We start from the raw sequence: 22,790 nt of genomic DNA on the forward strand, positions 1-22,790 counted from the left end.
TCTCCAATCGGCCTACCTGCATGTGTTTGGACTGTGGGAGGAAACCGGAGTACCCGGAGGAAACCCACACGGACACGGGAAGAACATGCAAACTCCACAAAGGCCCCAAGCCGAGATTCGAAGCCACGACCTTCTTGCTGTGAGGCGACAGTGCTACCCACTGCACCACCGTGCCGCCCTGGCCCATATCTTCTATCAATAAGTAAAAAATAATCTTAAAAGGTTGTAGGGACATGTAGGGGTAAAAGCATTCCATCCAGCCAAAGTGGTCTATTTCCTTCAGCCGGTGGGTGCCGAGCTTCCACAGCTGTTTAAAAAAATAATAAATAAATAGATGAAACTGCACTCCTCGGTTCTGTCTGGGAGAAGCTGTAATACATATGGGCTTATAAATTGCACGCGTTGCCCAGTTTTATTAGAGAACCTCCATTATAGCGAAGCCACAGTGTAATTACTGTTTTTTTTTTTTCTTTTTCTCGCGGTGCAATCCTAAAAGCCTCTGAGGGGGGAGGGGGGCGGGGGGGAAACGGGCGGGAGCGAATCGCGGGCTCCATTACGGACGAGGGCCGGGCCGCAGGTTCCATCCGTCTCCGTTTCCGTGGCGATTACACCCCGGCAGAGGAGGGCTAAATTAGAGTCATCCGAATACCTTGAAGAAATAAAAAAGACTTAGCAAGATAGATGCCATTCCCCCCCCCCACCCGGTTTGTGCATAAAACCTATTTAATTTCGCGGAGAAATAATGTTTTGGCTGGTAGTCTTCCCTTCAGCGTTGGGGTTCAGGGTTGTGGTGGGGGGCTGAAGGGGGGGTGGTGGGGAGGGGGTTGGCGAATCTCTCCTCCGCTTCGTGCAGAACTGCCCATGGGTTATTAATGTTATTGCTCACTTCCATCCGTGTTCAGTATCATTGGAAAGAGGAGACATGAATTAAGGCAATGGGTGGTAAATGGTGCAGGGCTGACAGCCGTGGAGGTTATTAAGTAATGGATAGGTGCGTCACACTAAAGAGGGCCTTCAGGTGGCAACTTGTAGTAAACCATGAAAGGGGGGGAAATATCTAAATGGAAAGAGACTCCGGATGATGGCTTCTACATGCCTGCAAGCAGAGGTAACACAGAGTTCGGCTGAGAGAACCACTGGAACGGAAAACAAAGGCTTCCAGAACGTTTCCAGTGCAGCTTCTTGGATGTTCTTCCAGGAGGATGCTGGAACTTCGGAATTCTTGGAAATCAGGAAGAGCATGTAGATAAGTCTACAGCAAAGTGACACCATGGAGCAGGGCGAAGCCTTCTCAGAAGTGACTGATGTTGTTAATAGCAATTAACCAAGCTCAGAACAAACCTGCCACAGCAGACAAAACAAGAATGGAAAGTTTTCACGCTAAGCATCTTAGAATGCTCAACACCATCCAAATTAAAATAATGCTTGTCAGATTAAAGGACTCTTTCTGTAACAAGTCACAATACAAACTGAGTAGAACTATCTCGTCTTTGACTCAAGATCCGGCATTCTCTAGAATCACACATTCAACTGCAGCAGCTGTCGACAGACATTGTACAAATGAGTTGCTAACACTGACCAAAATTTCTTTCTGCTGGGTTGATGCCTTTCTGACCTGAACCAGCCATGAACCGGCCCAAGTGGGCTGTGGGCTTACACACGGGGCAGTGGCTTGGATGTTGGTTGTAGGATGTATGTCTTCAAAGAGCTGGACATTTTCAGACAGGTACTTTACTCCAGGGCCAGTTGTGCAGTCATGATGACACATCACAGATCACACGAAGGGGATCAAACAGACCTCCAGAAGCCCTACGGATTTGCTTTTTGTTTCGCTCAATGACACGCTGTTAGGGTTCGAGTTCACAGTAAGTGAAAAGAGAACTGTGGTCTGATCACCCAGCCAATCAACAGCAGATCCTAGCCACAGCGCCACCAGTCCAGACAGGCTCTTAATGCTGTTGTGGATTACCACAAACTAGACTGCTGCTCGTACTTATCGGCCTAACGTCCACAGAGACCAGAGAAACCCATACTTGGCTCACCATGGCCTTTGGCCGTAACAAAGAGGTGGTAATTGAAAATAATACATTTAAAAGTGATGTGAACGGGGGAAAAAGATCACCCAAATGCAAAGTAAGCTCTATTAGCCTTATTCAAAGTGTATATATAATAATTTTTAAGATGAAGTGATAGTAAATAAATTGATATGTTATGATGATCACACAAATACACACATACACATAATGGCTCTTCTTTGGCATGTGCCACACTCATTTATCATCGGTTGAGGGGAATAACCCCAAAAAACAAGGGAGAAGAGGAAGGGTGCCATGGAGAGACTGCATGTGGGAGTACGCACCCTGCGTCAGTCTGCCCCCCCCCCCCCACCCAACATTGGCTAAAGGAGTTGTGTTTGAAGAGAGCTTCACAGGAGTGCTGTGATCAATAATACATTTGTTCCTCGCACTGGAACAGGTGTAGGTGTGCTGAAATGTCTAGACTAAACAATTAAAGTAATTCATACAGTGTAGCGCCAGCTTCCTGTGAACTCACTCAGCGGCACATTGAGCACTGAACCCACAGCAGTAACAGGAGCCTGCTGCGGCAAATAATTAAAAAATGAATGAATCAAAGATGGAGGACAACACCGGCTCATGCTCGTTTTGCACAGCGGATAAATTTCCTCTTAAAAACATGAGCTGTGTATGGTGTATTGTACATACATTACGTTACAGGCATTTATAACAGATGTTTCAATCTAGAGCAATTTACACTACTTTTTGCATTTTTACACAGAATACTTTTTTATACAACTGGATATATACTGGGTAAATACAGGTTAAGTACACTACATGGCCAAAAGTATGCTGACATCCAACATCTCAGTTCCTCCTTCCAGTTTGCTCGAGAGGATCAGGGGGGGATCATTTTTGGTTTTTGAACCTGCTCAACGTTCACACATCGATTTCTGAAAACGAGAGTCCATTTGTCTTTTACGCGACAGTTATTTTTTTCCACAAGCGTCATCCCGGTATGAAAGTTCCTTTAATTTATTCCACAAAGACCCGAGGAGAGACGGATTTATGACACGGGTCCAAGCCGGCTTTTTGAGGATCGATGTTACAGCAAATAATCCATAAATGGACAACCCGAGGGTGCTGGTATCTCTTCACTGAGCCTGACCGGTCGTAAAGCGCAGCTGAGGGAGAGAGCTAACATTACCCCGCGGGGTTTTACGCCTTCCCTGCCATTTCACGGATGACAGTGGACGGGCCGGATACTTTACGCACGTGAAAAAATTCAAACGAAAAAAAATAAGTGGAAGGGAACATTACTCAGACAAGTCTCACATTGAGTTTTATGGCTCAATTGTTCCAAATGTCAGCCTGATTCATCATACAAAATGTGCAAGTAACACACTGTCTATTACCGTACATAAAAGATGTTATCAATCATTTCAATTGACCTTTTTTTTTCCCCCCACCACTTATTAAATACCACCCCGATGCACCACCAAAACACCCAGGGGCTAAAGGGCTATTGGCTTGAATCAATGGCTTGCCCAAGTGGCGATAGAGCACAATGCAATCTGAAATTCAATATTGGCTCCCATCTTAATTGTATTTCACCCAAACACCGTTAATATACCAATAAATAACACCGGTGATTTATTGCGCTTTACGAATGTGGTCCATAATAGGATTCCTCAGAAATAACCAACACCCAAAGCCTTCAGCCAAAGGGAGGAGAAATGTCTTGCAAAGATGCATCCGTGCATGCTTCTGTGCTTGCATGTGTGTGTGTGTGTGTGTGTGCACAAGATACCGTTCCATGTCAGCAATAATAGGGAGTCGCCATATCTGGAGGGAGCACTGGTACCTACACCTTTAATGAGCCTGCAAGTTTCCATATCATTATTATGTACCGTGTGGATCTACTGTTTATGTCCTTTGATGTTACTTTGGTATGTGGACATGAATTAAAATGTGTGTGTGTGTGTACATGTGTGTGTATACGCATGCCAGTGACATGTGTGCACAGATTGCGAGAGCATGTGTGTGTGCGAGTGTGTATCTGCCTCTGTGCATCTGTGTGAGAGTGTGAGCTGTTTATCTGAGCCTGGCTTTACAGCTATACTCCACAGCTGGTGACTTTGGTTTATCTCCTGACGACAGGGGCCTACGATGTCCCTTTAAACCACACAGCACCTAGGCCTGACAGGACAATGACATCCTTGCTTCCAGGTACCACCCAGCCTGCAAGAGCTTCCCGTCAGCTAGCCATACACTGTCAGGACCACGGGGTCCCCATACTACCGTTTCTGCCGATTTTTATTTATCCCCAGAATTTAACCACAGGGCGCAAGTTTCTCCATCTTCCTTTTCCTTCAGCCTCTTTCCCCCTGTTCATTGTCTGCAGAGTCATTACACAAATTAAAATGTCCTTTAGAAGAGCAACTGTTGGAAAAAAAAAAAGGGGGCAGGTGATAAAGTGGAATTATGGCGAAGGTGCTAATGACCAATCGTACCTTTGCTCTGCGTCGGCCACCGGGGGTCCCGATATAACCAAACTGTGTCACCGCTATGGGTCCCCAGCGGACACCGCCGGGGACAGGGCGAGACCCAGCGCCGGCGACTACGAGCGCCAAACGTGTCATTATAATCTGCTTACTCATCAGAGATCCACCGCGTTTTATGACACTTCTAATCCATCAGCACCCCAAGGCTCATTATGTCACCAGTACAAGAGCGGCTTTTAATCACTCCAGGTAATAACACGCTAATAATTATGGACTGACTCCGGGTTCCGAGTGCTTGCACGCGTTCGGTCGCACGGAAATTAAGCCCCGGGGAGAGACTGCCTGTCTCTTGTCAGCCGATCGTGTCAGGCAGGTCGTCATTAAGAGCAACGCAGAGCCGTTTTCTTTCGCCCAAATGGCTTTAGTGTGGCCACAGACTCCAGAGTCTCTCCAGATACTCACCTCCTGCGTTCCTTCCTTCCTCTCTGCGTTTCACGCACAGGTACCGGTTGGTATCCGGACCTTCTGGTCCGGTACGGAATGTCCGTCCCCACAGTGTTCTACCCGATCACGTCCCTTCATAACTTTTCAGAAGATGCATTAAATCGGCTTGTTTTGCCTTCAAGACAGAGCCTTCAGTGTTTAAAATAGAGCTGGGCATCTGGTGCGTGTGCAGAATCTGTGGTGTGCCATCTCGTGTGATCCATCTGGGAAGAATCTTCCGGAAATGTATTTTAGTGTACAGCATGTACTTCAGAGTACTTCAGGTTCCCGGTTGAGCGTGCGCTCCACTGAGGACTGGCCTTTCACTAGATGGCGCTGTTGCCTCCTTCTGGTTCACAGGCCATTGATAGCTCAGGTCTAAGTCGCATCGCTGAAAAGGTGTGTGAATAGCTTGGGATCACATTCTTATCTTTATCAGTCAACATTATTCAGACCGCAATCTCTCTTATTTTAAGTGCCAGTGAAAACTGAGCTCTGAAACCAGCTAGTGTCACACATTGTCCTCCCAAAACACTAGCATACTGGCTCTTGTTTGGCACATTAACTGGGTCGTATTAAAGCACTTCATATCGTAATAATGGTGTGACCTATGAGGACACTACAGACACTAATGCGTCATGAGATTTATGAGGCATGTGAACAATGAAGAGAGCTCACAGGTAAAAACCAGCACCGACTCACTAGAGAACCACACAAGTCCGGCTAATAATAAACTATATGCCAAGTCTCTCAGGCGCATAAAACAAATTTTTAAAAAGAACAAAAAAACCCTTGTCATAAAAGAAGTGGTAGTCCACATCGTCTTGGATATTAAACTGATGCCCCCCCCCCCCCAATTCAATACCAGGGCTTTCCTTGGATACAAGACTTTTTTCCCAATCCATGTCAACACAACAGTAAATATCACTGCAGGCAAACAAATACACAGGAGGCCTCTGGACCCACACGTCTAATTAAAAAAACGGCCTCTCTCAGGATTTCACACGGCAGGGCCGGACGACTAACTGTCAGTTTTGCTTGACCTGCGCACGCAACCTTTAATTGTTTTTCGGCGAAATCTGACAGCTGTCCCGCTCATGATGAATGGTTCTGAAGGGGAGCCTGACACACGCGGAGGACGGCGTCCAAACACCTTGACGAATATTCACGGTCAAATCACGACTTTCGGCTGCCGCTACGCAAAACTGCACTCGCGTTTGAAAGGAAACGTAAATATGCATTATTTGTAATCCTCGGAGTCGCTGAATCTTATTCTCCGGTGTGAGTTCAGGAGACGTGGACCAAAAATGCGATCCATACTAATTAAAACCTAAAGCAGTAGAGCACATCACTGTCTTGGTTTGAATCGAGCCTATTTTTTATTTATTTATTTATTTTTATTTTTTTAAAGAGTGCGATAGCTTAAACACTCATACATTACGGAGACAGACCCAATTAGAGCACCAGGAAAATAGCAGGCTTAACTAGGCCCCTCTGTTTGCCTCCTCATCATGATCATCGTTTATGCATGCCTCATCGTCTATGCATGCCTGAAGGGGCGGGGAATGCATCCTCGTTTGCGAGATGGTGCGGATTACAGGAAGCACTACACCGGCATTTCCAAACGATGCATGCGCTCTCGACGCTCGCTGGTTCAGACGGACGACAAATTTAACAATCTTTGTCTGGGGATGGTATGTATAGCCTCTCCGTGTTTTCTTGGGTTTCAAAGGGATGGAAACTCGTCATTATTTTGAATGCCTCTCCAAAGACCGTCCTGTTGCTATTTTTATGGCCGAGGCAAAGAGGTATCATCATGGTTTCGTTGAAAATGGCCCCACTGCTCTCTGCTGCTGACCCCTCTCCACATTATCTCAAATACTGGAATAATTGCCAGGGTAGAATATAGATATAATGGGCTCAGTACAACGTTGGTATAACAGGCACCTTTGGACACGGGTATAAAGTACAGGGACAGGTGAACTTTCAGAGTATAAACTGCTATATGTGATACTGAATGGCATACTCTTTTAGAGAATAACCTGGCATATGAATCGAATGATGCACTTTGAGTAATGCATACTGTTAGGATATGAACGCACCTTTAGAGTATAACTGGTATATGTGAATGAATGCCAATTTATATTATAACATATGAGCACTCTTTCAGAGTATAAACTGTGCTATACATTACTTTTGAAGTGTATGCCATGGTCATTACTTATACAGTCCATAGATACGGTATAGCAGCAGCAATACAACACAGTAGAATGTTTGTTTGTCAGTACCTTCTCAGCAATACACAGCTCTCACCCAGAGCAAAACAAAACTCCCTAAACTCCCTATGACCCCAGCCAATCCTATCAGCTCTTCAACCATCCCGGCCAATCACATTAGCTACAGGGCTGACTCTGCCCAATCCAGTTCCACAAACATTCTGGCCAATTTGGCATGGGCCGAGCCATTGAGTCCAGCAGTATCCATGTTTCCCGGGTTACAGACCAAAAACACTCCTGTCTTGGCTTTGATTTAACACACATGAAGAGGCAGTTAAAGCAACGATGATGACGGAACATTAGGGAGTGTGATGTTCTCCTCATCCAGACTGAGATTCATAATTACGTGACAGAGACTCAAAATATTCAGCCTCCCATTTTCTAGTCAAAATGCAACCAAACATCCTTTGAAGCTTGAAGCTTCGAAAAAAAGTCAATATGTTTCGCATTCGTAGCATGTGATGTGTCGACTATTGAGGAAACGGTTTACAAATCAACTCCATTAATGGAAAATAATTTTTTAACCCGCCCCCATTTCCCATTTCATGACTCTGGTACTACTACATCAGACTCCCTTGTTGTGCATGACTTCATAAAACAATTCTGTGTTCATGAAGCGCCAGGCTTTTCCTTTTTTTTTGGCGTTAAAGAGGATGCCAGACCTGAGCCTTTCAGATGAAAACCCAGGCGGACTTCTGAAGACTTTTCAAATGTGTGTGAAAATGTTAAGAAAGAAAAAAAAAAAAACAGTTCTTGGCTCAGACTTTAAAAAGAAGCCTCTTGCTTATTCCATTATCAATGCTCGCCGGAGGAGAGATTTCAGCCTTTTCTCTACAACACTGCGAGCCTCCCATCTACTATCCAGCATCTGTAATGGAAAGCCAACAGGACTTCTAAACTTCACCTGAATCGGAACTTAATGTCATCCAAGGACACTGTAAAACTTTGGTAACGTTACCTGGGGTGCAGCGTAGCATGCCTCCTTAAGGGTGCAGCTCCTTAAGGGTAGCAGCTCACTGCCTGGTGAGTGAATCAGTACCATACATCCATGCAAGAAGATCTATGGCCTTTCTTAAATGTAACATAGATATTTCCACAAAAGAATTGACGCCAATAATCGATCCATCTACCCCGCTTACCCTGGGCTGGGTCACAGGGGGTGCCGGAGCCTATCCCAGCATGCGTTGGCCGAGAGGCAGGAATACACCCTGGACAGGCCGCCAATCGCAGGGCACACACACCATTCACTCACACACTCATACCTATGGGCCATTTAGAGTCTCTGATTAGCCTAACTGTGGGAGGAAACCCACGCGGACCCGGGGAGAACATGCAAGCTCCACACAGAAAGGCTCAGGCCGGATTCAAACCCCAGACTTTCTTGCTGTGAGGTCACAGTGCTACTCACTACCCACCACCGTGCTGGCCTGATGCCAATAATATTATTGCTATATCAGGCAGACTGCAAACTGCATGCACAATTTAAATATTTGATGAACTGCACTTTTAAATGCGGCTCCTTAAGAGCTTAAATCATACATTTATGACAATAGACTGAATTAACAGACATCTCGCCAATGGGTAACCAAAATGCTGCAATCAAGTTACCAAGATGCACTTGATAACTTCAACATACATCTCTTTATTTTAATGAACGCCTTGCATAAATGTGCCCATTTGAACAAAATAATTCGAAAGCTGTGCAGTTTACATTACGAGGAGCATTTCAGGAGCGTAATTACACGGAGTAAATATCTACTGTGCGCTAGACCCTGGAGTTACGCTGAAAGATATTTCTGCTTTCGGAGTTTGCCAGCACCACACATCAGAGAGCAGCGGAAAGCTGAGGCATCAGTGATTGCCTGATCTTTATCCCTTTAGCATGTTATTCTGTCTATCATGATAGTCCTTTACTGTCATCCCCCTCTCCTTCAGCCCTATTTTACATCTTTTACCAGAGGTTTTGGTCCATGATTTCTATGGTATTACAGTAGATTTGTTGTTCATAGGTGTTGCATCATTTCCCTATAGACTCCCCAGTTCTGTGTTATTTTACCATTGGTTTTATATTATATGCATTGTTCTAACATTCATTTTGGTCATAGGCTTTGCATTGTCCTAGCATTGGTTTTGGTCTTTAGCACTTCACCATATATTTTGCTCTTCCCCTCCATTGCCCATTCCCCAGTAGGATGAGCAGTATCAGCCCCTGGCCTGATTAAACGGAGGGTTTGTAAGGACAGAGGAACACCCTCAGGCTACCCGTCCCCGGGGGCCCTTTCAATTAGACAACAACCTCCAGAACCTGTCCTCTTAACAAAACCATTAACTGCGGTCCAGACGCTCGGTCGGGAATGGCGTCCAGAACCAGTCCCCTAAACAGAACCATTACCTGCGGTCCAGGAGAGCGGTCGGAAATCCCGTCCAGAACCTGTCCTCTGAACAGGACCGTTACCTGCGATCGAGGAGGTCCAAGTAAGCCACAGTGGTCCTTGCACAGCCTTGCCGATGACTCCTAAAAACAGGGACAAAATGCCGCCGTTATAATATAAAATATCTGACAGCTGTGTGCAAATGAAATATGGATGCAATGTTCATCATAATCCATGCGCCGTATATTATATTTGTGCTGAATTTATTGCTGTGCATGTAAACATTTATTTTTCTCATTTTGTGTAAAAACTATTCATAAGGTCTCAGTTTATACTGATTGCATCCCTTCTCTTTATTGACAGTGGGCCCCATTCAGATATATGCAATGCCATTTAGGGCTATTTTCCTTCTATTCAGCCTGTCTATTTACAGGCACAACAGCACATTTACGCAAGTGCATGCTGGACGCGGAGACAGAACTGAAATGAATGAAGAAATTGGTTGCTAATGTATAACAATGCAGCTACCAACTGCGGTTTTAAAAATCTCCCTCATCTCCACATGAGCAAACGACTATAAAAATTCGCAAAAATACATTTGCACAAATTTGTGGAAGATGCACATTGGATTCACGGCGAGAAAATGGAAATGACAAAAAATAAATCAGTTGTAACAATGTAGAACCAGCTGCAGTTAAAAAAAAAAAAAAAAAACGAACAAACCACACATTTTTATTTATTTATTTTAAATTTCATACCAGCTGCAGCCTCCTGGACTCTGCGGATTAAGCCATTGAATCTGCGTTAGCCCGAAGGAAGCAATCCATTTGCAGAACTTAGAGAAACCAGGGCAAACATCGCGCTCCCCCGGTGTGTCAATTTACGCTCGCATCTACTTTATTGTGCCATATTGATTTTCTCCCCCCCGCCCTCAAACACTCTAGTAAGGGTATGGAATTGATCGAATCGAATGCAAATGGCCGAGGGGGGCACCTGGGGCAAAAATCAAAGCGTGTTAAAGGAACTTGATTGAAATATAATGCACAGAGCGGGCCTCCGGCAGGGAGAACCAGCAGCCGTGTTATCCTCCCCCTGCTGATGAATCTCCTCTCCGTTAATTGAAACCTGGTCGCTCTTTGACCGTGATGGGCAGTTCCTAACCCGCAGATTCCGAATTAAACTTTTTTTTTCAGCCATAGCTCATTAATTAGGCGTGCTTTGTATTTATATGATTGCTCACTACAGCAGAGTTTATTATTATTGGTTATTGAATATCTTTTTTAAAAAGTAACGACTGGCAGCAGACAGCAGAGAATGACAAAACTGCATATTTTAATAATAATTAAATAATAAATCAGTGGCAAAAATTCTTGTGCACCCACCCCTAGCCATAAAACCCCACCCACATCTAAGCACCCCAGAATAATATCAATAATTCTGTACACCCTTCCCAGGACCAGGGTTTGGGACCCCAGTAGACCCTGTGGCTCTCCAGTAGCAAGGTTGGGGAACCCACGGAATCCCTGTGTCTCTCTGGGGCCAGGGTTGGGCACCCCTGCAGTCCCTGTGGCTCCCCAGGACCAGGGTCGAAGACCCCCCAAACCAATTAACAGACACAGACAAAAATAAGGGAGCTTCCCTTCTTCTCAGTCACTCAGATGAAGAGATTTTGCTCATTTCCTTCTACGGTCTGGTGCGTCGTCTAGAAAAGGAGCGGCAGCCAGACGAACTCGCCGTCCGCGTTAGCGAGTACGCCAGCTTGCAGCACGAGGGCTCCGTCACTCGCCGCACCGCACGCTACGCTCGTTAGCGCAGCCGCCAAACTGAAGGCGCCCACGAACCAGACCTTCGTGTTGACCCGGCTGGTGTGTGTATACAAAGCGGCTAATTTCCACATCGCTGAATTATACATGAAATCAAGGCTGTCACACAGCAAACCTTTTTTTTTATTTGGGGTGGGGGGTGTGGGGGATGAGGGGGGAGGGGGTTGGTCCAGTGTCTGAGGAAACCATTTATCAGTGTCAGACTGAGGACTCTGTGGCACGCTAACTACATTGTAAGGAGGACAAGGAGTTTCGTCAAAAGTGTACAAATACAATACATATTCCTATCTGTATGCCGTAGTGATTCCAAAACAGCATTAATATGGAAATAGACTTCCTGGTGTTCCCAGTGTATTTACTGGCTTTTTAGATGAATATGAATTTGCCAGTAAATAAAGTTTCCCAACGGTATTCAGGGTTTTTTAAAAACTGGTTATTTTACCATTTTACAGCTCGTCCTCCAGGTCCTGCATTCTCAGTCCACTTACGATTTGAAGCTTTCTCAAACAACTTGAACACTAAGAGAAAGCTTCCTGTGGCTCTGCCATTTTGGGGGGGAGATTTGGAGTCTATTCAAAAAAAGCACTTTAGAGCAAACCCAGCTTCAGTCCAACTGGAACCCATCCCTGCATCTTACAAAATGGCCCCCGTCCCCTCACACACCTGCTTTTAACCTGTGCTCATTTAACAGCAGGTGTACTGTACAACTGACACAAAGACAATTAGGGGCTTTAAGGTGGAAAATGTGACCAATCAAAGGAGTGGAGACATCAGCCACTCTCTAAGCCATTCCCGCCCCCAAAGTCTCAAAAATCTACTCGACTCGCAAGCAGGAAAAAACCAAATTCATGCACATCATGCCTCTCTCCCTCTCAGCCCCCACATACCCAACACCCTTCTCTCCCTCTCAGCCCCCACATACCCAACACCCCTCTCTCCCACTCAACCCCCATATACCCAACACCCCTCTCCTCACCTCCCACCTTTCCCAACCTCCCATCTCTCCCACTCAACCTCCATCCTCCACTCAACCTCCATATACCCAACACCCCTCTCTCCCACTAAACCCCCATATACCCAACACCCCTCTCTCCCACTCAACCCCCATATACCCAACACCCTTCTCTCCCACTCAACCTCCACATACATACCCAACGCCCCTCTCTCCCGCTCTCACTTTTCACTCAACCCCCGCCCACCGAACACCGCTCTCTCCCACACTCACTGTCACTCGACCTCACAAGGCCTGCTGGTTTTTGTTGTTACCTGGCACATACTTGATCAAGTAAGGCAGTCAATTACAGAGTCAACTCACCTCACTTAGTTTACTGCGTGTAAAGTGGTCGCTGTATTTAAGGTAAGAACAAAAGCCAGCAGACCCTAAGGTTGGCCACTCCTGCTCTATTGCATTTCCTACATCGCATGTCAAAATGTTGAATTTGGCTTTGGCCTTACTGCCCTCTGATTTGGCCTTGGAGGAGCGGCAATTTCCCAGCAGGAGTGGCAATTAATGCATTCAAAAGGGAGTCTGAATCTTCTAGATTAGATGAGGACACCCAAGGGGTTTTTAAAATTTATTTTGAATCTTCAGAGGTGTCAAATTGATTTTGATTTTGATTTCAATATCTCAAGGCAGGAGGGTGAGCCAGCACTGAGAGAGAAATTACACCGGTGTTACCAGAGAGACAAAATCTCTGTAAAACAGATGGTTCTGCTCACCCCGACTAGAGTACCTGCATACAAATAACATGCATCGACAAATAGCATTCATCAGTGTTGCAGATAGAACGCTCCATAACAGGGATTTTACATATTTTCTGATCCAGGGACCCAACCCAGACATCCAGGGTGACCCCCATCATAAGTTACAAAAGGGTATTAAAAAAGAAGCTTGCGTATAGTCACTGCATATCACTGTCTGGCCATGGGACCCCCTACAATGCCTTCAAAGTCACTTAAGGTCAGTATCTTCAAGGACCCCCAGGGGTTTGTAGACCTCCTGTAGAAAACCCAGGCTCCGTACTTCACTAATTTCATCAATAAAAATGCACACAACTGATCACAGGGAAGATACGTACCACAAGCCATTCAAAGGCCTGGAGTCCACCAACAATGGTCTTTGTCTTTGGACTAAATACATGTTTTTATGTTTCCCCTCACACGCAAGCTTGGCAAACACAATGTGGTGACTGCTGTGAAGAAGCGAGCTAAAAGGCGTGTTTCACTGTCAGTCAAAGTTAAGGACAACCGTTGATTGAACCAGGCCAAAGCCTAGGAACCACAGGCAAGTGTTTCTGGAAAGTCTTCCAAGGTCACATGACAACCATGGGGGTGGGGCTGTGGGAGTTGGGCAGTTGAAAACACAAAATAAAAATGAAACTGAAGGTGAGATCAGATTTGGGAAGAGCCATTTAAGATTTTACGATATTATATTCTAGTTTTAAAATATTATTGCCATAGTGCTCATCCAGCTGGTGACTGAAGTGGAATTGTGCTGTAAAAATGTATTGTAGAGGATTTAAACAACTCACCAGAGATATTTCCTTAATGTTCTGGGGAAACCAGCTCAAAATGAAGCCTCCTTGTTGTACCCATTGGGGTTTAGGAATACCAATCTCAGAAATGGCCTGGGCTATTCAAGACTTCATCAATTAAATGTGTAAGTTAATTAGCATTTAAGGGAAAAAGCCCCACTTGTATCTTAAATACCACATCTGGTATGAAATATGGATAGATATGGCACTGAGTGAAGTACCATAAAAGAGAAACAATAGGGGGAAAAAAACATTCATTTCCAGAGGGAATGCTGATGTAATTGATGGAAAAAGGAAGACCTGTGACTGCAAGAATGTCCCCGCCCCCCGCCCCCCACCCCCCACTCACAAAACGCTGCACTTTCAAGGTCGCGAGAGTGCGATAAAGTTTAAATGAAATGGGGTTTATTAAATAATGACTATTCATATTTATTGTGAGATCGCTGAAGGACTGCTGTGTGTGCAAAGTAGTTAATTTATTTTTGATTTATCGCTGTAATAGAAAACGGGTTACTACTGTACGTATAGCCCCCGTGTGCTGGTCGCTACACTTTCGCTGAAATCGTAATATCGCCCGCGGTAATTAAGCTTTCACTTTAAAATGACGGACTGCACAATAGTCACAACATTCCTACGCCAAAAGAAGATATTTTTCATCATCAGTTCTATCCGAACGGCTTTACTGCACAGTGTATTAATTTAATCGGTGACCTAACTGTGAATCGCGGCACCAAACAAATATTAGTCAAGTAAGTGCGCTTCAAGCTCACATCAGGAGTCGGTGCATCGATGCGACCTGTTGTCGACCCCTCTTCTCTGTTCGAGCACATTCTCCTTCACCTTGTCTGCGGCTTTGTGGTCGACAGAAATGGATTATTCCTGATTTATTACGCTGAGACTAATTATGTCTCCTAATTGTGCCTCACAATAACTCATAATAATTGCACAAACTTTGTTCCCAGTGGAGACAGTGCAACATCACACCCAAAGACGGATTACAACTGTGGGAGATGAGATTTATTACTATAGGGGATAAATGTGGGAAATTACATTTTGAAATGTGTAACAATAGAAAGTTATCGAGTATAGGTAAAATATGTAACTGAATTTTATGTTAACAGTTTTTTTCATGGATTTGCTTCAGGTTGTTAAGCCATGCACTGTTTACGGTAATATTTTAGACACCTCTCGTATGAAAGGAACTGAAGTCTGGAACCGCTTTCTCCTACAGCTGATAACAGCTAAATCAGCCATTCGGCCAACTAGTCGTGGCCAAGATTGAGACAAAAAAATCTAAAGTAATAACCCCAGAGAACAGATAGATGATAAGTTGAAGGTCAGAGAAAAAGAGAAAGTTTGATGTTTATGAAGATATTGTTCACAGAGCCAATTTGTTGGAAAGCTGTATCAAAGTAAAACTGCAGGCAAGAGAATCTGTTTTCCCCTGCAGTTGTTGCCGTGACTACTACTTTCCCAGTTCAGCTAAGCAGTACATTCTGTGGAGGGCCTTCTAATCAAAAGCCTCAAATTCCTCTCCTCTAGAGCGTTCTTTCTCCTTAATGAGGCACGAGCCCAAAACATGTTTTTGACTCATAACCATTTGGTTGTGAGGAAACACAGCATGATGTGGGTGGTTGTGATGAGTATCAAGGAAAAATAAGAGAAATAAATAATAAATAATTCAAACATCTGTTTGGTTAAATATTCATTTACATTTTATCCATGGTCATTTAGAACTGACAAAATTTAGGGAATTTAAGAAAATGACACTGAGCACTCCCGTTAAATGTAAACACTGGCCTGGAAAATCGTCTTTTCCCTAGTAACAAGAGTTTGGAGGGACCACGGTAGGTATGTGGTTTCCCGTTAGCTTGGGAATGTACCTGTTAGTTGTGAAATGTGAGATTAGTCTTTAATGAATCCTAATTAATCATCTATGTAGTATTAAAACTCATAAAAGCACACGCTGCATGGCTTTACAATGTCTTGCATGCAACCACAGTGTACCAGATTTCTCTTTAGCATTCGGGTCCTGGAGAGCTGCAGTCTCCACCAGCAACCAGTTGGACGCAGGTTAAGTCGGGGGAATAAAACATTGTAATCGGTCAGTTAAGTGCCAAGTGGCAGAGACGACCAAGCGGACCTTGCAGCTCTCCAGGAGCAGGGTTGCAGACCGGTCTAACGTGTTAGCATGCGGGTGCGCAACAGCACTGATGACAGAGCGCTAGTGCTGCGCGCGCTAATACAACTGGCAGCGCTAATCAATAATGTCGTTAAAAATAGCCATGCAGATTTGGGTCACAGAGCACGGGGGTGCGCAACGCAAACCGGCTAAAACGGCAACGGTTTCCCCAACTCGCTAATATCCACGAACTGGCTCCACCGTCGGGATGGGGGGTTTATTCCCAACGAGCGAACAACCACGTACAAATTAAATATTTATGATTCGCGGTGACGACTGTTTGTTCAGTTTGACGCCTGTCACCTGGGGCTGTCCTTCAAAAGCATCTGTTTTGGAATACGCGGCTAATGCGTTTGTCCTTGAGTGACTGCCCAGCAGCATTTGGGAATACAGATTTGACAGCGCTGCTCTTTAAATATCTATGATATGTGATGTGTACAGGAGTACAGCATAATAAGGAACTGTTCACCACGTTTACAGCTTCTGAGCTCACCTCAATTTGCATCCCTCATTTCAGTGATCTAAAACCTCGGTTCCGGCAATTTCCTTGCTTTTCCACCATGTATTTGTGACTGGTTCTTGGCTTCCCTTCCCCTTTTTTTTTTTACTGCAAAACCTCAAACACTACTTACACACTGACTTGTGTTCACAATTCAAAGACTGTCGACTGGTTCCAAAGCATTTTCACTTCTCTGTCTGGAACAAAACATAATGGTAGTTCAATAATTATGTTTGACAATTCAAAAACCCATCCTTCATTCTTTGACAACTCTGATCAGAAATGGTAAAAAAAAAAAAAAAGATCAAAAATTATCTCTCCCCTCTACTCCCCAAGACAAGGATGGGTATAGAGGTTTGAGACACCATCTGAGACAGAGACAGAAAGACAGAGAGTGCAATTCTCCTCCATTGGTGTAAAACCCAGTGTGATTATTGTGTTATCTCCACTAAATGGATAATGTGAAGATGTGTAGCCAGAATTAGAGATGTAGCAGCTGCCTCGGGGAGCGTAATATTTCTCTCCTGTATGAAAGGGTGGAATGAAAACTGGCACAGAAACCAGCCTCAAGGCGTGAGCTCTGTCTTCAGACCTCTGAATACTGGGAGGGATGAAAAGGCAGTGTGGAGAATGTACATGAAACGATTCCAGAATCTTCTACCGGAACGTGCATCTCAATCCACCGATCCCCACCACCCACCCGACACACACACACACACACATGCATACATACACATGCGCACACAAACATGTACTGTACACACACAAACACTCTCTCTCACACACACACACACACGCATACATACACATGTGCACACAAACATGTACTTTACACACACAAACTCACTCTCTCACACACACACACACATACATACACATGCGCACACAAACATGTACTGTACACATACAAACGAACACACTCCCTCACACACATACACATGCACACACAATTATTCACTTCACACAAACACACACACGGATGTGCATGCACCCACATATGAACATGCACACCAAACATATGCAACACGCAAACGTACTTCACACATGCACACAAACACACACCGACATACACAAACACGCAGACTCTCACACACACATACACACACACACACACACGCACGCACACACACGCACATGCACACAAACCCTCTCAGAGGCCTCCCTGGAGAAATCTCCCAGTGTTCCTCTCCACTACACTCCATATTGTGTTTTTTCTCTTTTTTTGCCGTGACATTACACTCAGCCTGCCCCCCCCCCCTCCCCCCAGCCAGCCCCCACCGCTGAAGCCAGGTTCCGTTTCAGCGTTCCGAATGCATTCTCACTGCACGACTCCCATTACGCACGCGTCCCGCATTCGCAAACATTCTCCCGCCGATTCCTCCCCCCCTGAGAATTCCCACTCGGCTTGGCGCTCCGGTCCCAGCCCCCCCCCATTAAAGCCCAACGCAGGAATACCAGCCCTCATCCCTGGCGGTTTACAAGTGCGGCGGGTTTTGGGGCGGATGTGATGGGCTCCCCCTGGGGGAGACTTTATCGGAGTAAATAAGAAATGAAGTTCCATGGCGGCGGGGAGAGTGGCGTGGGCGGGGTCAGGGGCCCCGGGAGTGACGGGGTTGAGCGCTCTCCGATGGGCGCGTTGGGACAAAAAGGTCAAGATGAGCGGGCAAAGGGGTTTTACCACCTCATTGGCTGTCTGCTCAAATAAGACGGAATCATCTCGTCCCAGGGAATAACGGTACTTTGTCCTTCTACCGTGTGGGGTTCAGAGCCCCAACACACACACACACACACACACACACACTTATGCACACACCCACTCATTCACACATACACACACACACTCACGTACACACAAACTCACACGCACACACATTAACTCACACGTGCACACTCACACGCAAACTCACGCATTCACACACACACACACGCACACACCATGAAATCCATCCCCCTTGCTCATTGGAGCCAGCCTGATCAGTGTGCCGGTTTTTGCATTGTTTTCAACCAAGTGCAGCTGGGATAACTGAAGAATAATCTAAACAGAGACTGTGACCATTTCCACACTGAAAATAAACTGAAATAATGCAATGTAAACTGATATTAGGCATTTCATACATGGTAAATGTGGTTCAAACACTCTGTGAAGCTATTTCCCTCCATAAACTCTTCACATTTCCTATATTATAAAATGTGATATAGTTGTTGGTTCACTTTTGTGAAAAAGCAATAGTCTACAAATAAGATTTCAAACTTATGTCTTCGAGTGGTTGCTGATTTTTGCGTTTTAGCAATTAAGTATTTAATTAAAATCTTTATGTCAGTGCACAGTATTTCATTCAAGTCTTTTGATTGGGAGAAGAACCCACATATCTTTTTCCCCCAACTGCTTATTGAACAAAAACCACAAATACCTGCAGAAATTGCAGCTCTCCAGGACTGGAGTTAAGATCCTTGGGTAGTGCTGTGTCCTTTTCAGTGTGCGGGCCAGAGATTAGTCAATGATGAGGACAGGATCAGGAGAAGGCCTTAGATTGTGAGTGCAGGGTGAGCGGTAGAATCTGAGGCAGTGCCCCCCCCCCCCCCACCCCACCCCACCCACCCGTCTGCAGTGAGCCTTATGATCCATCACCATGGGAACCACTGACAGCACCTCTCCATCACTCCCATCCAGCTCTGTCACCATGGGAACCAAAACTGCATCTTGGTTCAACAAACCTTGAACTGTGACCATTTATTCTGGGTTGAATACCCCTTACTTATGTTACCTTTAAACATATCCTCAAATTGACTATCTCCTTAAACTGTATCTTTAGACCTATACTAATATAGTATTTAACATTATGTTGTGGGTTGATGAAATGACTTTCAGCTGTGACACAGATTATTGCACATTTGGAGCCTGCCATATGACCAAACCTAATGTAAATGTAACCACTGACAGCCCTCCTCCATCATTCCCATTCACGGAAACCACAAGCAAGACTCTTCAATCTCGCTGACCCCACTTCTTTCTCAATATCACCTGACATCATCTCCCTGGAAACCACTAACCCGATCTCTTTATCAATCTCACCTGGCAACATCTCCCCGAGGACCATTAACTCCACCTGTTTATCATTATCACCTGGAAACAACTCCCTGGGTACCACTAACCCCACCTCTTTATGATCATCACCTCGCAACATCTCCCTGGAAACCACTAACCCCATCTCTTTATCATTATCACCTGGCAACATCTCCCTGAGAACCACTAACCCCACCTCTTCATCAATCTCACCTGGACGCACCTCCCTGGGGTCAGCTAACCCCATCTCTTAATCAAACCCACCATGCCGCATCACCGTGGGAACCAGTGACCCCACTCCTTCAGTCTCACCTCTCTAATCAGCTCCATCAGTGTCCCGGTCAGTACGGTCTATAGTGGTCTACAGTGACTCACTGCTTCCGTCACTCATTCTCATTTGGCTTCATAAAACCTCCCCGTCAGACGTGATGTGAAAATGTCCTAAAACTGCAGACCGACCACACTCATGATTAGTGCTGAATACCGACATTCATAATATGTTTACAGTGAAATGGAGTAGCATCGTAAAGAAAGCATTTCCAACCATTTATGCGGGGGCTCCTGGGAACAGACGCACTATTTATAAGCACGTCAGTTTGAACTTAAGAACGTCCAAGTTCCCATCTGTGGGATCTGGTTGCTTTTTTTATCTGTAGCTATCAATAGCCTGAAGCATCATGGCACTAAAGGCAACAACCATATGCTTTAGACATTATCCTCAAGAAGATTTCCCACAAACCTCAGAAACAGATTTTTTTAAAAGATATAATGACAAAAGTAAGAGGAACAAGTTATTCATAAAAAAAAGCCCGGGAGCATGAAATCTTCAACTGTTGGAAAATTTTTGCTCTCTCTGGGGAACTGCGCTGGGGGGGAAATCTGGCCTCTCTCGTATGTTACCAAACAGCGGAGAGAAGGACAAGAACAGGAAGCAGCAGGTTACAGCACAGGAGACAGGCGAGTGCAATAAAGCAAACCGTGTGATTCCCGTGCCCTGTGGTAAAAATCTATAAAACAACACTCAAGGCGTTTACAGTTTTATCTTTGAGATTTTAGGCAGAATATTTCAGTTCAGAGACTCTTGAGTCTAGAATAACCATGAAAACACACAGCAGTTGAAAGTCCTTTCTCTTGCTCATGAATATACAATTAAGTAGGTCAAGAGAATTGTATTTTTTTTCCTTTACACAACTGAAAAGCTTTTTTTTTGCTTGCTTTCTTCTACACTCAACATGAAAGGATTCCCTTCCTCATCTTTAGTTTCAAAAAAATATACTGGAAACGGTAGTCCCATTTCACTCTGAATTCAGTTTAATTGATCCCAAAAAAGAAATAACTGAAGTTTGATTGAAAAGGACACAAACACTTCATTCCCTCAGGAGACGAAGTTCTTAAACCCACTCCTTTAATGCCAAAAACGCACAGCAAAGCTCTTGGGGGGGTCACTAGGGGGGATCAGCCCGTTTTATAAATGATGCCAGTGAACCAGATCAGACACCATTTACACTTAAATCCAGATCTTCCCCGTGATTTTGCTGAGGATCAAAAAAATTCCACGTAATCAGGACCCCATTCTGCAATCTATTCGGTGTTTGTCTTGCAGTTTGGAAGCAGAAGGCCCTTCCGTATTTCACAGTGATGCTCACCTGACGTGGAGCCCCGTCCCCCGGTCAGGAGACGCTCGGAGCGGTGTGGCGCTGAGGACCGGGCGGGGCCGGCGAGCAGACAGCCGCAGGAGCGGCGTCAGCAGGCGGGGGGATCAGGATTTCTCCGGCATTAATCCGGCAGCGCCGGGAAGCGGGGAGCCCCGCTGTTCGGGATCTTCGAAGCCGCGGAAACGCAGAGCCCCTCCGCTTCACGCCTCATCGGCTAGACCCCGCCCCCCCTCCCCTCCCCGTGGAGCGGCGTTAGCGACGGAGTCCCTCCCCCCTCCTAGAGAGCAGGCGCTCGACAGGGCGCGCATTCGCCGTTTAATAAATGAATTTGCTCTTCCGTCGGGATGGGGTGGGTGGGGGGGACGGGGGGCTGGGGGAGCTGGCGTCCAAAGTCGCGGGCGAGCAGCAGGCCCGCTTCCCAGCGCGGAGGAGGCGGCAGGCTGTCGCTGTCGATGAGACGTCCCGGCTGCCGCGCGGCGGCGCGCCTAGCCGCGATCGCCGCGGAGCGCTTAACGGCTCTGACAGACGCCCCGGCACGGATTACACTCCCCCGCGAACAAAAATAAACAGCTGGTCTCTTTATCCGGCTGGTTCTGATCAAATTTGTCCCGTCCGGTATCGACTGGGGGTTCCACATCCTGAGCCCCCGCGGGGCTTCTTCCCAGACCCCCAAACAAACACATCGATTTCTCTCAATGAGGCTGATTAACAGCGACACACGTGGCTGCAAATCACTTTAATTCAGCTGCAGCTTAATTATAGCATACAGGGCTGCTAACAATCAATATGAATCCACAAGGGCTTTTTGGTCTCCCACATACATCTACAATGCTTCAACCTGAAGACACAATTCCCAGTGAAACATTGAGCCTAAGATAAAATCTCAAATCATACCCAAAAACTGTCTTACCTGTCTTACAAGGTAAAAATGTCTGACGCTTTTCAGCTGTCTCGATTCAAAATTGATTATGTGGACAACTGCACTGACATGTTCTGCAGACCAGCTCCTATACGATGCTGTATTGAAACCATACAGTAAGTACGTCTAATCCTGCGGTGCCATTCAGAATGACAGTTTTATCACACACCACAAGCAAAAGTAACAAAACAAGGTGTATAAAAAGCACTGACAGTTTGTTTCTTTGAACTTTTACAGAAATAGCTGTAACCGGCCCCATTAAAAACGAAAAAAATAGTCAGAAATCACGTCACTGTTGTACCGAGCTGCCACAGACAGGTGTGCGTGGGCTGAAGGCTGCGGTGGCAGCCAACTCTTAAAGAGTCTTTCAGGGCAAAGCCTCGCGCTCAAGGAGAGGAATGAAGTCGCCACTTCAAAGCCTTTAATTCGACGGCACGGACCGAGCGGGAATCTGAAACACCGAG

At 45.5% G+C, this 22,790-nt stretch overlaps 1 protein-coding gene across 2 annotated transcripts in view; it reads right to left on the bottom strand.

The window, feature by feature from the left end:
- Nucleotides 1-22,790, bottom strand: part of LOC135259881 (periphilin-1-like) — a 100,627-nt gene that overhangs the window by 61,838 nt on the left and 15,999 nt on the right. For both annotated transcript variants that reach the window (XM_064344773.1, XM_064344767.1), the window contains exon 2: nt 9,671-9,793. The gene's annotated coding sequence lies outside the window, so the exon portion shown is untranslated. The remainder of the gene's footprint in view (nt 1-9,670; nt 9,794-22,790) is intronic.

This window comes from Anguilla rostrata, chromosome 7 (genome assembly GCF_018555375.3).
Source record: "Anguilla rostrata isolate EN2019 chromosome 7, ASM1855537v3, whole genome shotgun sequence".
NCBI lineage: Eukaryota > Metazoa > Chordata > Actinopteri > Anguilliformes > Anguillidae > Anguilla > Anguilla rostrata.